General features: G+C 53.1%; 1 protein-coding gene across 5 annotated transcripts in view; it reads left to right on the forward strand.

Moving 5' to 3' along the window:
- AGAP1 (ArfGAP with GTPase domain, ankyrin repeat and PH domain 1) overlaps positions 1–14217 on the forward strand; it is a 553911-nt gene that overhangs the window by 30988 nt on the left and 508706 nt on the right. The window lies entirely within an intron of this gene.

Here is a 14217-nt window from a genome sequence, read left to right on the forward strand (position 1 = left end):
ATTTTTTTATTTTTATTTATTTATTTTTTAACATTTATTTATTTTTGAGACAGAGAGAGACACAGCATGAACGGGGGAGGGGCAGAGAGAGAGGGAGACACAGAATCGGAAGCAGGCTCCAGGCTCTCAGCCATCAGCCCAGAGCCCGACGCAGGGCTCGAACTCATGAACCGCGAGATCGTGACCTGAGCTGAAGTCGGACGCTCAACCGACTGAGCCACCCAGGCACCCCTAAGCTTGGGATTTTTAAACGGGAAACAGGGAAGGCAGGAGAAGAGGTAGGTATTGAGCCCCAAAAGCAGAATTTGCAGGGAATAAATGCAGCCCTTGTTCTGGTTGCTAATCTGTTACCTGCTCAATACAGAAAATGTGGGACACGAAAAGAAGGGAAAAAATCGCCCATTATCACTCCATGGGCAGGCAACCACGGTTACTTTGAGGGGGCGTGTGTTTTCCCCACCTTTCTGTTTGTTGAGGGGCCCTGGGTATCACGTGCACCACGGCGCATCCAGTTTCTTCCTACTTAATCTTTGTCAGTGACATTTTCCTGTGCCCACCTTCCCACCGACGCTGTTTCGGATGGCTGTGTGGTATTTAATCGTGGACGGATTGGAATGGACCCGTCCCAAACTAGATCTCTTCGTAAAGCTTTTTGAGTGCTTCAAAGAAAAAACAAAATGGCAGAAACTGATGTTATAAAGCAGGTAAAACCAAGCACCCCCACCTGAGTTCACCCCTCGTCTCCTGCCCGCCTGCGGCGAGTGGTGGCCGTGGTGTCCCTTCCGCTCGGAGCCTCCTGTGTGTTGGCAGACACGTGGTTTGCTGTTCTTGGTTTATGTCCTCAGTGCCTGGTGCTGGCATGATGGTGTTTGAAGTAAACAAAAACCTGGATTGCTTTGCTACTGAGCCTAGAAAGAGAAAAATCCCAGGGAATGTGGGCGGCTCACCCGGTTGGGCGTCCGACTGTTGAGTTTGGCTCAGGTCATCATCTCACGGTTCGTGGGTTTGAGTCCTGCGTCGGGCTCCACGCCGATGGGGTGGAGTCTGCTTGGGTTCTCTCCCTCTCTCCCTCTCTCTCTGCCCCTCCCCCTGCTTGCTTGCTCGCTCGCTCTAAATAAATAAATAAACGTTTTAAAAAAAGGCGGGGGGGGGGGAATCTCCCCAAAACCATTAATGGTTCACACTTAAGTGTGAAGGCTGCAGAGCAAACCACGACCAGGTTAGTGAGCATCAGAGCCGTGTAGGGTCATGGGCCGTGCTGTGGATGCTGCGTTCCAGACGAGTTACTTTTCTTTTTTTTTTTTTTTTTCTTTTTCCAACGTTTATTTATTTTTGGGACAGAGAGAGACAGAGCATGAACGGGGGAGGGGCAGAGAGAGAGGGAGACACAGAATCGGAAACAGGCTCCAGGCTCCGAGCCATCAGCCCAGAGCCTGACGCGGGGCTCGAACTCACAGACCGCGAGATCGTGACCTGGCTGAAGTCGGACGCTTAACCGACTGCGCCACCCAGGCGCCCCGACGAGTTACTTTTCAATCTACAGGTAGTCCATTAAAAATCAAACACGTTTAAGTTCGTTAGCAACCACAGTCAGCCACCTTCTGATGAAAGAGGTTTTGACTCTTTTCTTTATAAAATAAATGAAGATCCAGATGTTTGCGGTAGGCAGGAAATCAAGTGGATTTTAGTAGGAAATTATGTAAGGAAGCTTAATGATTATTAACGTTTCTGGATCAGACAAGTGTTGAATGGTCTTAGGGAAACGTGTACATCTCTGACTTACGAGTTTACTATCTTATAATTAAAATCGTATAGGAGTATGTCAGATAATTAGAAACTGGGTGGCATTTTGTGCTGAGGATGAAAACAAAGATTTTACTGGGAATGCTGAGCAAAATTACACTCTGGCTGAGATTAAACACATGGCAGGCGTCCTACTCCAGTGTTTAAAATCATCAGCCAGGCTTTATTATAATTTTTTGGGGGCTTTGTTCTTTTGTCTTTTGCTCTAATGAAAAGGAATGCTCAGAAAATGGCATTGGGAGGCCAGCGTGGAATCAGTGTTGGGGTTTTTCTCACGGCTGGGAACTATCAGATCTGTCTGTCTGCTGCTCCCCCTGGGCCATCCCTCCGCCCCTCACTGGGCTGTTTTTGTCTCCATAACCCAAGTTAGCATCGAGGCCGTTTACCTTTTTGGATAAATGTTTGACAAGTAATCGAATCAGAAGTGTACTTATGCACATGCATTCATGTATACATTCTCGAGTTCTTCATAATATATGCCCACAGCGGCTTGTTTCTGTAAAACTCAGGGCTGCCCTGTGCCTCAGTTTCCCGGTGCAGTGACGCTGGGATGGTGGTAGTGCCTCCTCTGAGCAGTGTGGGGGGTGTAAGCACGGTGACCCCTGGAAACCCGCCTGTGCCCAGGAATAGTGGCAGCTTCTCTCTCTCTCTCTCTCTCTCTCTCTCTCTCTCTCTCTCTCTCATTGTTGGGCATTTGGTTTCAACCTCACTCTGCCCTGTTCAGGGCTCCTTGGATGAGTCATCAGTTGCAACATTGACTTTTCCCACAAAATAGCGCAGAGAAACTGGGCAAGTAACGGTAGGAAGCAAACGCCAGCCTTAAGGGAGCGACCGACCCGGGGGTGCTTCTTTCCTGCAGATGCTTCCGTGCACTTCCCCCCACCCCCCGAGTTCTGCTGGTGTGTCTGCAGGTGGGGAAGGATCCACGGCTGGTGAACACCACCACTTCCCAGGGCTGAGCCCCCCACCCCCCCCAACAGCCTGGGTCCCTGCAGGAGTGCGCTGCAGAGGGGGTGGGCGGCGACCCCAGCGTTGCTGCCTGTCCCCAGGGCTCCCTTGTGACCTTTCAGGGAGACGTGCGGTCTGGAAGAGGCAGGACTATGTGTGAGTGGGGGTCACAGGCGCCTGGCCTCGCTCTAGGCGGTCACTGCAAGTGCATTCAGAGCTCGGCAGCCCTCCGCGTGACCCAGCCACGGAGCGGTCCTGGGGGGCCCTGGGGGAAGCCTGAGGCCTCATCAAAGGCTACTCTCTCTGGGGCCTGAACGTCTGCAGCCTTCAGCAAAAATGGTGTTTCTGCCCAGTTGGTGAGTTTGTGCGCATAGTGAGCTGTGACGGTCCACTGCGAGGTTGGACTGGTGGGAGGGTGTTGGCTTCGCCTGCCCTTGCGTGCCCCCTGCAGGCAGCGGTCTGCTTTCCAGAACTTTCTCTGAGCGGAGGCATGTGTGTTTGGAGCTCAGGGCCCCAGCTGTCTGCCCTTGGGAGAGCCCTCTAGAATCTGACCACAGAGGCCTTTCTGGCTTATCCTGAGGAGTTAGTTAGGCCTTTGCTTCTAACCCTGTTACTGGCTTATCCCCGAAAATGGCTCATCTTTTAAACTTCTGTTGCGTTGCATTTCCCTTTGCTCTTGATTTTTTTTTTTTTTTTTGATGTTTATTTTTGAGAGAGAGACAGTGCGAGTGGGGGAGGGGCAGAGAGAGAGGGAGACACAGAATCCAAAGCAGGTTCACAGAGCCCGACGCGGGGCTCGAACTCAGGAGCTGTGAGGTCAGATCATGACCTGAGCTGAAGTCGGATGCTCAACCGACTGAGCCACACAGGCGCCCCTGATGGTGTTTTTCATCAAGAAGAAATAATTTCCGTATCCATTAGTGGAAGTCCTAATCGTTCAAGGACAGCTCAATGGATCTAAACGTCCAGTTTTCCATGAAAATGCTCTCGCTCCCCATGGAAGTAGGTGCCCACCTTCTTAGTGGCTCTTTCTTTAGCAGATCGAATGGAACCCAGTGTGTGTGTGCGTGTGTAAACGCGAGGGTGTGGACGTGGGTACGTGGCTGTGTGTCCCGCAGTTACTGGCGCTGTCCGGTCCCCTCTGGCCCCCTGCACCGTGTACCTTGGTGCTTAAGGCGGCTCCAGGAAATGCACGTGCCGGGAGCACCGTGGGCAGAGGGAGCACTGTGGGCGGAGCTCCGTCTGGGAGGAGAGCCCACCCGAGCTTCGCGGAGAAACAATTTGAACTGTGTGCCCGGCTCAGACAGCGTGTGCGCTTCTCTGAGGTCTCCGTGGCTCTGTTTTCCTCCCTCCTTCTGGTTCTTCGCTGCCCCTCCCTGAGCCTCCCGACATGACAGACTCCAAGCCCCCTGCTTTTCTGGCAGTTGGGCAGGTGTGGGAGCCCCGTGGCTCCTTTGTGTGTTCATGTATTCACTCGCTCAACCGCAGGGTCGCGGGTCCCGGGGGAGCGGCTCCCACGTGCCGGCCCCCGGGCCAGGCTGGGGACTCAGCAGTGAAGGAACCTGGCACAAACCGGCCTTTCTGTAGCCAAGCCCGCTGTGGGGCGGGAGGGATCAGCGACAGGCTGAATTCGGTACAGCACACGGCACAGAGGCGGGGAACACGGGATAAGGAACGGGACACAGCGGGGAGGGGGGGGGGCGCTGTGCGTGTGCAGGTGGGGGCGTGAGAACGTGGCGTGGTCACGGCGGGAGGCGTGGCTGAGAGGGGACGTCTGGCCGCAGGGCTGGAGGAAGAGGGCCTGGAAGGACGGAGACGTCCGGATGGGGTGGTGGGAACTCTGCGCGGAGCCCCTGATGGGGGGGGGGGGGAGCTTGGGGTGTCATAGGAACATCTTGGGAGCCAGGCGGGGCGGGGGGAGCCGTGACGCCCAGAGGAGCAATGCACCCGCATAGGGCGAAGGAGCAGCAGGCAGTGGTGGGCGGCTGGCTGCAGGGGAACAGAGCAGTTACAACACCCGCGAGTTTGCATCTCAGGTCACCCCCCGGCCCCACCATGTCGAATAGTGGCAGTCTTAGGGGCTCGCAGCTCTCTGAATGAAAACCGTCACTTGGATTCCAGTGATCACTTCCAATATTGCTGTTGCTGAACCTGTAGGAGTTTTCAAGTTCAAATGCTTGAACTCTGGACCCTGTCCAATAGTTACCTCAACACTTGGAATACCTTGGCTGTGGATCATGGATGTTTTGAGGCCCGAGTCACTGAGTGACTTAAGGGGACTCACGCTGGAAGTCACTTGCATCCCCCCCCCCTCCCCCGTTTTTCCTGCACGGCATTAAGTCCGTCACATTTTAAATTCTGTGCCTTGTCACCAGTAAACCCGGCATGCTTTCCCCTAAGTAGCAGGCTTGAAGACTCGTTTCTTCAAGAGGTGAGTGGCTGTATTTTGTACCAGCCACACTAAGTGACTTCACGTTACCCTTCATTCCTGTTTTCTGCAGCCCCTGATACGCCTGCTGTGGTCACAGTTGTTGCACGTTCCAGATAAATGCTGAATCTCCGCTAACGCCCTGCTTTCCTCAGGATAACCTCTGAGAACCACTGTGAAGTCTCATCCATATGTGTCATGTTGTTGAAAAGAAAATAGGGTTAGAGGCTTATTTGGAGCCTTTGAGTGTTTACGGTGGTACAGACGGGTGTTAACTGATTTATAATGTAAAGTCTTGAACTCGCGAGGCAGCAGCCAGGTCTGTTTTCGGCCGAGGTGTGCTGTGCCAGTGCTGGTGCTGTCGAAGAAAAAGGAGGCTCTTACGTGAGTAGCATTATTGGGTCCCAGGGTCCATCAGATTATGCCCTGGCCTCACCCCCAGGCTTAGGAGGAAACCTCGGCCACTGCGTGTGTGCGCACGCACGTTCCTGCACACAGAGCATGGGGGTGCCCCTGACCCCAGGGGCTGTGTTCTCTGGGATGTTCTCTGTGCACAGGTCTCGTCTGCTTTGCTTCTCCTTGTTGGGTGCATGGAGCAGGATGTCACTGGCGGCCCCTCCCCCTGCAGCGACCGTCCCTGCTTCTGGGTCCACAGTGCCTTTTCCTTTTGGGGACGCTTTGAAGTGTGCCATCCCACATGGGATTTAGTATTCCAGAGGAGGACCTGGAACACCCTGGGGAACCAGAGGAAGGATGTTTTTTAAATTTGTTGTGAGTTTATTATGGTGTTTTAACACCGTTAAAATAAACGGACAACTATCACTGTTACTTCCTTCTAGCATTTGAAACCAGTTTTTCCTGGTGGAAGCCAGAAAGAAAACCTTGTGTGTCTCATCAACTACTTTTGAAAGTTTTTTCTTTTTTTAAGTTTATTTATTTGAGAGAACGTGCGAGCTTGAGAGAGAGCAGGAGGGTCGGGGGTGGGGGGGAGAGAGGGAGAGAGAGAGAGAGAGAGAGAGGGAGGCAGAATCCCAAGCAGGCTCCGCGCTGTCACCCCAGGGCCCGACGCAGGGCTCGAGCTCATGAGCCGTGAGATCATGACCTGAGCTGAAATCAAAAGTCGCCTGAGCCACCCAGGCGCCCCTCATCACCACTTTTTAAAGTGCAAATTTTAAATTGCTTATTTTTTCACAGCAAAGCATCACCTGTGTTTTACATGCAAACTTCCAGCTCCTGTAAGAGAGAGCAGCAGGCTGGCGTGCCTGGCGGACGGTGGTGATGTCTTTGGGTCCGGAAGGATGCCTACAGCAGGGCAGCCGTTGGCGTGACTCGCTCTGTGTGCGCCTTCTGCTGGGATTAGGAATGTTACCGTCTGTGGCCGAAACTGGTGATGCGTTGGGAGGTCAGTGTTTAAGAGATGGCAGGAAGGGCATGGAGCAGGAACGGGGCTTTGGAATCTTGAGCTGTGCCAGGCGCTGATTTTTAGGGAGTTTTAAATTGAACCCCGTGCTATCTCGAGATACAGGGATGGTGACATGTCTTGTCCCTGAAGGATGCCGGTCTCTCTGGCCTCCCGTCCGTGGTCCTTTTTAGGGATGCTGTGGCTGCCACGAGTGCTTGTTTCCACGTTGCACCTGCTTTTGTAAGTTTTCTCTGTAGCTCCTTCCTGCATTTTCCCCCGTGGAGTGAGAGGAAGGAGCCCTAGGGGTGAGGCGGCACGGGTCACCGCAGTAGCCCCCAGAGGGCCCGCGCTGGGGACAGAGGCAGTGGCAGTAGGTTTGCATCCTCATTCTCCTGAGGACACCAGTCATTCATTTCTGAGAAGAGAATCTTTTTTTTTTTTTTTTAATTTTTTTTTTTTCCAACGTTTATTTATTTTTGGGACAGAGAGAGACAGAGCATGAACGGGGGAGGGGCAGAGAGAGAGGGAGACACAGAATCGGAAGCAGGCTCCAGGCTCTGAGCCATCAGCCCAGAGCCCGACGCGGGGCTCGAACTCACGGACCGCGAGATCGTGACCTGGCTGAAGTCGGACGCTTAACCGACTGCGCCACCCAGGCGCCCCTAAGAAGAGAATCTTAAAGAAGCTTGAAGGCGGGGTTGTGTGGGGCCGCTGAGGGCGAACGTGTTAGCTCTTGGGCCCTCCTTGGGGATGGGAGAGACGGTGGGTGTGGATGGAAAGGAGGAGCCACTGGGGGACACCTGGCTGGCTCAGTCCCTAGAGCATGGGACTCTTGATCTCAGGGTGGTGAGTTTGAGCCCCACGTTGGGCGCGGAGCCTGCTTCTAAAGAATAAAAAAAAAAAAAAAGTTTTACAAAATGAAGAGCCAGGAGAGGAACATAGATTTCCTTCCCTCCAGGGTTTTGGGTGTTGGAAACGAAGCCCTTTTTTGGTCCGGGGCAAGGAAGTTCCTGACGCCTCCGTCTTGGCCCTCCTGGGTCTGCGTTCAGCTCCCGCTTCCTCCCGAAGCTTGGGGAACGGGCACAGGCAGGGTGAGTGGCAGCTGTTGGGGACGCTCTGGTTCTGATTGTCCCCCTCAGTCTTTTCAAGACTCCACACGGCTGCTGCTTATCCTCCTGGGAGAAGAGCAGACTCAAGAAAATCTCTACAGAATCTTCTTAAGGAGCCTAAGAGAGTAGCTGAGGTGCAAATCCTCGACGCATTCTGGGGGGGGGGGGGGGATGCAGAGTCCGTTACGAAGGGATTAAAGGTACAGGAGGAATGGGAACTGTCTGTGGAGACAGGGCGTTTCTCCCTTCTCATCCGGGAGCCTTTCGGAGGGAAAAGGAGGAGGCGATTCAGGCTGGCGCGGAAACTTCACAGAGGAATCAACGACTACTGCTTTTGGTGCCATGGAATAAAATAGTTGCAGATCCGGAGAGATGTTTGCAGCCTCATTTCAAACCCAACATCGTTCTTTACGCGATCAGTTCCTTGAACTGCGTGCGTCTAGATAGACGCAGCTTTGGAGAGCATTTATTTAAAAAAAAAAAAAAAAAGTAATATACGGTCAGGGTTTTTATTTTTGTTTTTGTTCTTTTTTTTTTTTTTGCTTTTCTCTTCTTTTTTTTTTTTTTTTTTTTTTTTTTTTTTTTTCAACGTTTATTTATTTTTGGGACAGAGAGAGACAGAGCATGAACAGGGGAGGGGCAGAGAGAGAGGGAGACACAGAATCGGAAACAGGCCCCAGGCTCCGAGCCATCAGCCCAGAGCCCGACGCGGGGCTCGAACTCACAGACTGCGAGATCGTGACCTGGCTGAAGTCGGACGCTTAACCGACTGCGCCACCCAGGCGCCCCTTTTTTTGCTTTTAAGGAGTATAAATACCAAAAGTAATTACAGTTAATTTTCTCTGGAATATTCTGGAAATATTTGTCCTTATACGCATGGACCTCTACCTCAAACAGTTAAAAAAAACAGTTATTCTGTTTAGCAGTCACAGTGGGACAGGGTCCTGCATCAGGACACGTATTGACTTCACACAAACAAGCATTCACACGACAAACACGTGCCGCTGGAGGGACAGTAAAATGAATGCCTGCGTGTCCCCATGCCCTTGGAGACACACACAGGAGGGGCCCCGGCGGCTCCGTTGGTTGAGCATCCGACTTCAGCTCAGGTCACGATCTCGCAGTTCGTGGGTTTGAGCCCCGCGTTGGGCTCTGTGCTGACGGCTCGGAGCCTGGAGCCTGCTTCGGATTCTCTGTCTCCCTCTCTCTCTGCCCCTCCCCTGCTTATGCTGTCTGTCTCTCTCTCTGTCAAAAATAAATAAACATTAAAAAAAAAAAAAAGCATTAAAAAAAAGGAACACACAGGAACAGGTGATGTTCTGTGAGTACCTCCCCTCTGTGGACTTCTCATCTTCCCTCGTCCCCGGGTAACTACTGTCCTACATTTTCTCCTCGTTAGTCCCTTTCATTCCTTTGCAGTTGGACCATTTAATCGATGTATCCTCACATAACGTATTGCTCGGTTTTGCCTGTTTTTTTTTTTTTTTTTTTTTTTGGTGAGCTTTGCATAAGTGTCATTTATGTGTTTGTGGTTCTGTGACCTGCTTCTTTGGCTGACCGTTATTTTTGTTAGCGAGCCGTGGTTAGTGCACGCAGCTGTGGTTCCTTCGTCCTTGCCCCTGTCGCGTTCCATTTTGTGGATGAAACCGCGTGACCGCCACCGGGCTTCTGTCTTGCTCTTCCTAATGGATGCATTGTTTTTGTTTCTTGGTTTTTTTTTTTTTTTTTTCCCTGCTGACGCTGGCTGGTATCTGGCATTTTAAATGGATAAAGGGCCCAGATGGTGAGCGATCATTCTGTGCCAGGAAGGAAGTTGCTGTTCTCTCTGACGGTGGGGTTGCTTTACTGCTCTTCAGGCTTCGGGACTATTCGTGTGCCCTGCGTCTTTCACTTTCAGGCATAGCTAGTCTGTGGAGCTCAGGTCCACCCAGGGAGCAGAGTGCAGTTCAAACAGCGGGGCCTGTGGGCCACCGTCAGGGATCCTGAGGTCAGGTGTTTGAAGGCAGAGAGCAGGGACCCATCCTGAGCACAAGGGCCAGCGCCAGGCCTGGGTCGTGGCCTTGGCCTTCAGGGAGCCTTCCTTGTGTGGACATGTGCAGCCGAAGTGAGCCCCTAGATGAAAAGGAAGCAATCCGTGCAGATGACTTCCTCCTGTGGTTTCAGGCAGCTTCTCTGTCAGATCAGAAGAGCTTATCGGTCCCCAGCCTCCATCACTGAAAAATATAGTCTCCTCGCCCTTCTGGTAATTCCCTGTTTGCTGTGGAAAACAAACAACGATGCAAAGCCAGGAAAGACCCGAATCCTTAAATCCTCCTCTCCTGCCTGATACTAACACATGCCTTTAATGTGTCCCTTTATATTTCTAAAAATGATTATAAAACCATGTATGTTAATACGTGAGATGATCTTAAAAAGAAAGTTGATCTTCTTTCAGGCTGTTATTTATTTTTAAGGTTTATTTATTTTGAGAGAGAGACAGACAGTGGTGAGTGGGGGAGGGGCAGAGAGACAGTGGTGAGTGGGGGAGGGGCAGAGAGAGAGAGAGAGAGACAGTGGTGAGGGGGGGAGGGGCAGAGAGAGACAGTGGTGAGTAGGGGAGGGGCAGAGAAAGACAGTGGTGAGTGGGGGAGGGGCAGAGACACAGTGGTGAGTGTGGGAGGAGCAGAGAGACAGTGGTGAGTGGGGGAGGGGCAGAGAGAGAAAGAGTGGTGAGGGGGGAGGGGCAGAGAGAGACAGTGGTGAGTAGGGGAGGGGCAGACAAAGACAGTGGTGAGTGGGGGGGCAGAGAGACAGTGGTGAGTGGGGGAGGGGCAGAGAGACAGTGGTGAGTGGGGGAGGGGCAGAGAGGGAGAGAGAGAATCTCCAGCAGGCTCTGCACTGTCAGCACAGGGCCTGACACTGGGCTCCATCCCATGGACTGTGGGATCATGGCCTGAGCTGAAACCAAAAGTTGGACGCTTCACCGACTGAGCCCCTGGGCGTCCCTTCGTTCAGGCTTTTAAAAAGCTTTTTGTGGCATTTGCCTCCCATGTCTGCGTCTACGTAAATAGACGTGTGTTTTCTTTACTGAACCATTTGAGGACGAGGACGCCTTGCAGGCATCAGGACACTTCACCAAATACTCCACATGTGGGTCCTGAGAAAGGAGGAAATAATTCTCAGTAACCACCGACCACGGAACGTTAGTAATCCAGTGCCACCCTCGTCTTTGCTGGCCTCTTTACAGCTTCCAGTTGTCCACTAATGGCCCGGTGGCCTTTTTGAAAGTCTCTGAATTTTATTTTTACCGCTGGGAGCCGGACCGCTGGGAGCCGGACCGCTGGGATAGGGGGCACCAAACTGCAGTTGGGATTTTGTCGTCCATTTTCGGGATTTGGGGCCGTTCACCTGTTGGCTGAGGGCTGGCTTTCCTTGGGACCTGTTGGGTAAGTTGAGGCACTGTCACTTCGAGGGCATCGTCTGGCCCCCTGCCACATGGAATCAGCCTGTGGCAGGTCCTGGGGCCGGGCTGGCCTGTCAGGACCGCTGAAGGGGCTCCGTGTCACCTGCAGGTTTGGAGTGGGGAGGTGAGTGGACCAGCATAATTACGATGTAGCCGTTTTCTCCACTATGAGGTATCTGCTTCATGGCTATTAAGTTTCCACACTGTTAAATCCATCCTGGCGTTGTGGGTGGATATTCCCTGTCCGCCAGCATTGGGAGAATTATTGGCTGGGAGTGAAGGGCCCTCAGAGTGTCCAGGTGAGAAGTTGGAGGAAGGTTGTTGGACTGAGCTTCCGGACAGGGGTTGTGGCTCCCTGGGGTAGTTTTTGGGGCCTCCCCCGGGCCTGGAGCTGTGCCCTGGGGTCTGGCAGCTTGAAGGCACGAGGCTTCTGTCCCTACAGGGCCCTTTGTGCCTGCCAGGGCCCCGGCAGGCTGGGAGTCTGGGATGAACCACACCCTGTCAGCTGGAAGCTTCTCCGGGGCTGGCCTGGCTCTGGCCCCCCCCAGCGTTGGTTTCCCTTTAACATTTACCCTCTGGCCTGTCCTTCAAGTCTGAAGTGCCTCCCTAGAGGCTGCCTGGAGCATCCCTGCTTGGAAAGGTCATTTTTCCTGCTTTAGAAACAAAGTATATCTCTTAACTAGTAGCTCCAGAGGGTGCAGACCACGTTACAGCAGAGAAGGGCACAGATCTCGGCCACCCTGGAGTGAGGCAGGGCCGGCCACTGCCCCGGGTCGGGGTTCTGGGGGCACCCCCACTCCTGCCATACCTCCTCCCTTGGACATTACCCCCTCTCCCTCCTCAGGGGTGTGGCTTCCTCCTGGGGAGGGTCAGTTGGTACAATTTGGCATTTTGTTTCCAAACAGATGGAGGAAGAGAAGATAGGCTCCCCATTTCTGTATCTTTTTCTAGGAGTTTCTTGAGGACTCTTCAGCAGGACGGGATGCCCCTGGGAAGAGAAAGAACTCTCCTGTGAAGGCAGGAAGTATTTTTCTGACCAGATCCTATTAAGCTTCCCCCGTTGCTTTTCCAACTCCTGTGAATTTCTTCTGCTGCTCGACACCCCTGGCAGAAGAGTCGCCGGTGTGACCTCAGCCGGCTGCACCTGCGGTGAGCTCAGGTCTCACTCGAGCCTTTGCCTTTGCGGGAGTCGCGTGGGAGCTGGGAAGCGCCACGCTGAGCCCTCCCCGGTGCTAAGCAGGTGTACCCTGGGACGTGTGGTGGTGGCCTTTGTGCTCCGAAATAGGCTCAGGAAGATGATCACAGGACGGATGGAGAGGACTCCCCACCAAGGGCGTGGCATCTGCTCTCTGCTGCCACAGATGTGACAGTTCATCTGTCTGCCTCCTGGCTCTGGTCACGCGCCTCTCCTCGTGTCCAGGCTGCTCCGTGGCCCTCCCTTCCCCCCATTCAAGGAAGCGTGTTTGAATGCACAGTGACGGGGGTCATCTTTTTATGAGGCTAACCTTGACTGCTCAGTGCTTACTGAACATTTAGCCTCGAATGGCCTTCTGAGCGTTTGCTCAGATGTGGGTTCCACTGGTTCCGGGACGGGAATGAGCGGCAGAGGTCCCCAGTCCAGGTGGCCACTCATTGGCCCATCAGGCACTGGCAGGACGGACGGAACGAAGCTGGCAGATGGACACAGGAAGCTGCGGTTTGCTTTTGTGAAGAATGTGCCCGAACCAGCGAGGCCCATGTGCCACTCCGTGATGCTTACAAGGTCCTGGTTCCACAGGGACCGTTTCCCCTCTAGATGGGCCCCTGTTTAGTTTCTATTATATAAGCTTTAGGAGGAAAGGATGCTCTTTGGGGTTTGACCAGCCTCCACGGGGTAGAGATAGGATCCTTCCCAGAGTCACTGTGGCTGGAAATAGGCTTTGTTCACCGCAAGCCAAGTTCTCGAAGTACGGAGGCTGAGCTCATGAGCGCTTTGCCTTAGTTCCGACTGTCGCCCATTAGGGTGGGACAGCGTGTGCCTGGCCTGGTGAAGATGGGAGGCCCCTCTGAACCCCACCTCCACTGGAGATGCCTGGAGCTCCTTACCACATGAAGCCCTTCGCTTCAGGCCCTCCCTTGCTGTAACCGTCAAACTCGAATTTCCAGTTGATGAAACGGGGAAACCTGTCTTCCCATTGGAAGGTTGACTTTGTGAACCTTTTTTCTCGGGTTTCAGAATTGCTTGCTTTCTGTGGGTGAGACCGAAGACAAGCCAGGGTCACATTACCACCTTCTCAATGGCCCTGTATTCTGTGGGTGGAAGGTCTTAATAGTTTAGCTTTTACATTTTGGCTTGAGTTAAACAATATTCTGATGAGACAAGCGGTGGTTTCCACACACGAATGGATCTGTTGCAGCCTGTGGAGTAGAATCAGGTAGAATCAGGCCCTTTCCTTCCTCAACTTTCCCTCTCTGCCCTGGGTTACTGCCTTTTTGTTGTGCGGATCACAGCCCGTTAGGGGCACAGGACTCTGTGCTCTCATTCATGTGGGCACTTCTGAAGCCAACCCCAGCGACCCGCCTGGGTTCAGAGGGCTTGTTAATAACAGTGCTGTTGGTTAAGGTCATTTTGACTCTCTCTTCCTTCCCATGTCGAAAATAGTGTAAGCGTTCGAGAATGGCGTCCATGAACACAGCTTCATTTGACCACACGGCCGAGTCTGAGCACTTTGCTTGTGAAAGGAAGTGACACTTATTAGATAAGTTCAAGGGAAACACTGCCTCCTTCCTGTGACAGTTCTGCAGGGCCGGACCCTGCCTCCTTCCTAGGGACGGTTCTGCAGGGCCGGACCCTGCCTCCTTCCTAGGGACGGTTCTGCAGGGCCGGACCCTGCCTCCTTCCTAGGGACGGTTCTGCAGGGCCAGACCCTGCCTCCTTCCTAGGGACGGTTCTGCAGGGCCAGGGTATGAAACCTGAGCTAGAGGTTTATTGAGAGGAAATCGGAGACCCAGCTGAAACCTGGTCCGGGTCTCTTGGAACTGCAGGTAAGGAAGCAGGAAAACGGTAGATGGGATGTTGTGCTCCCAGCGCCTGGTCAGATTTAGT

Source organism: Leopardus geoffroyi, chromosome C1, assembly GCF_018350155.1.
Source record: "Leopardus geoffroyi isolate Oge1 chromosome C1, O.geoffroyi_Oge1_pat1.0, whole genome shotgun sequence".
Lineage (NCBI taxonomy): Eukaryota > Metazoa > Chordata > Mammalia > Carnivora > Felidae > Leopardus > Leopardus geoffroyi.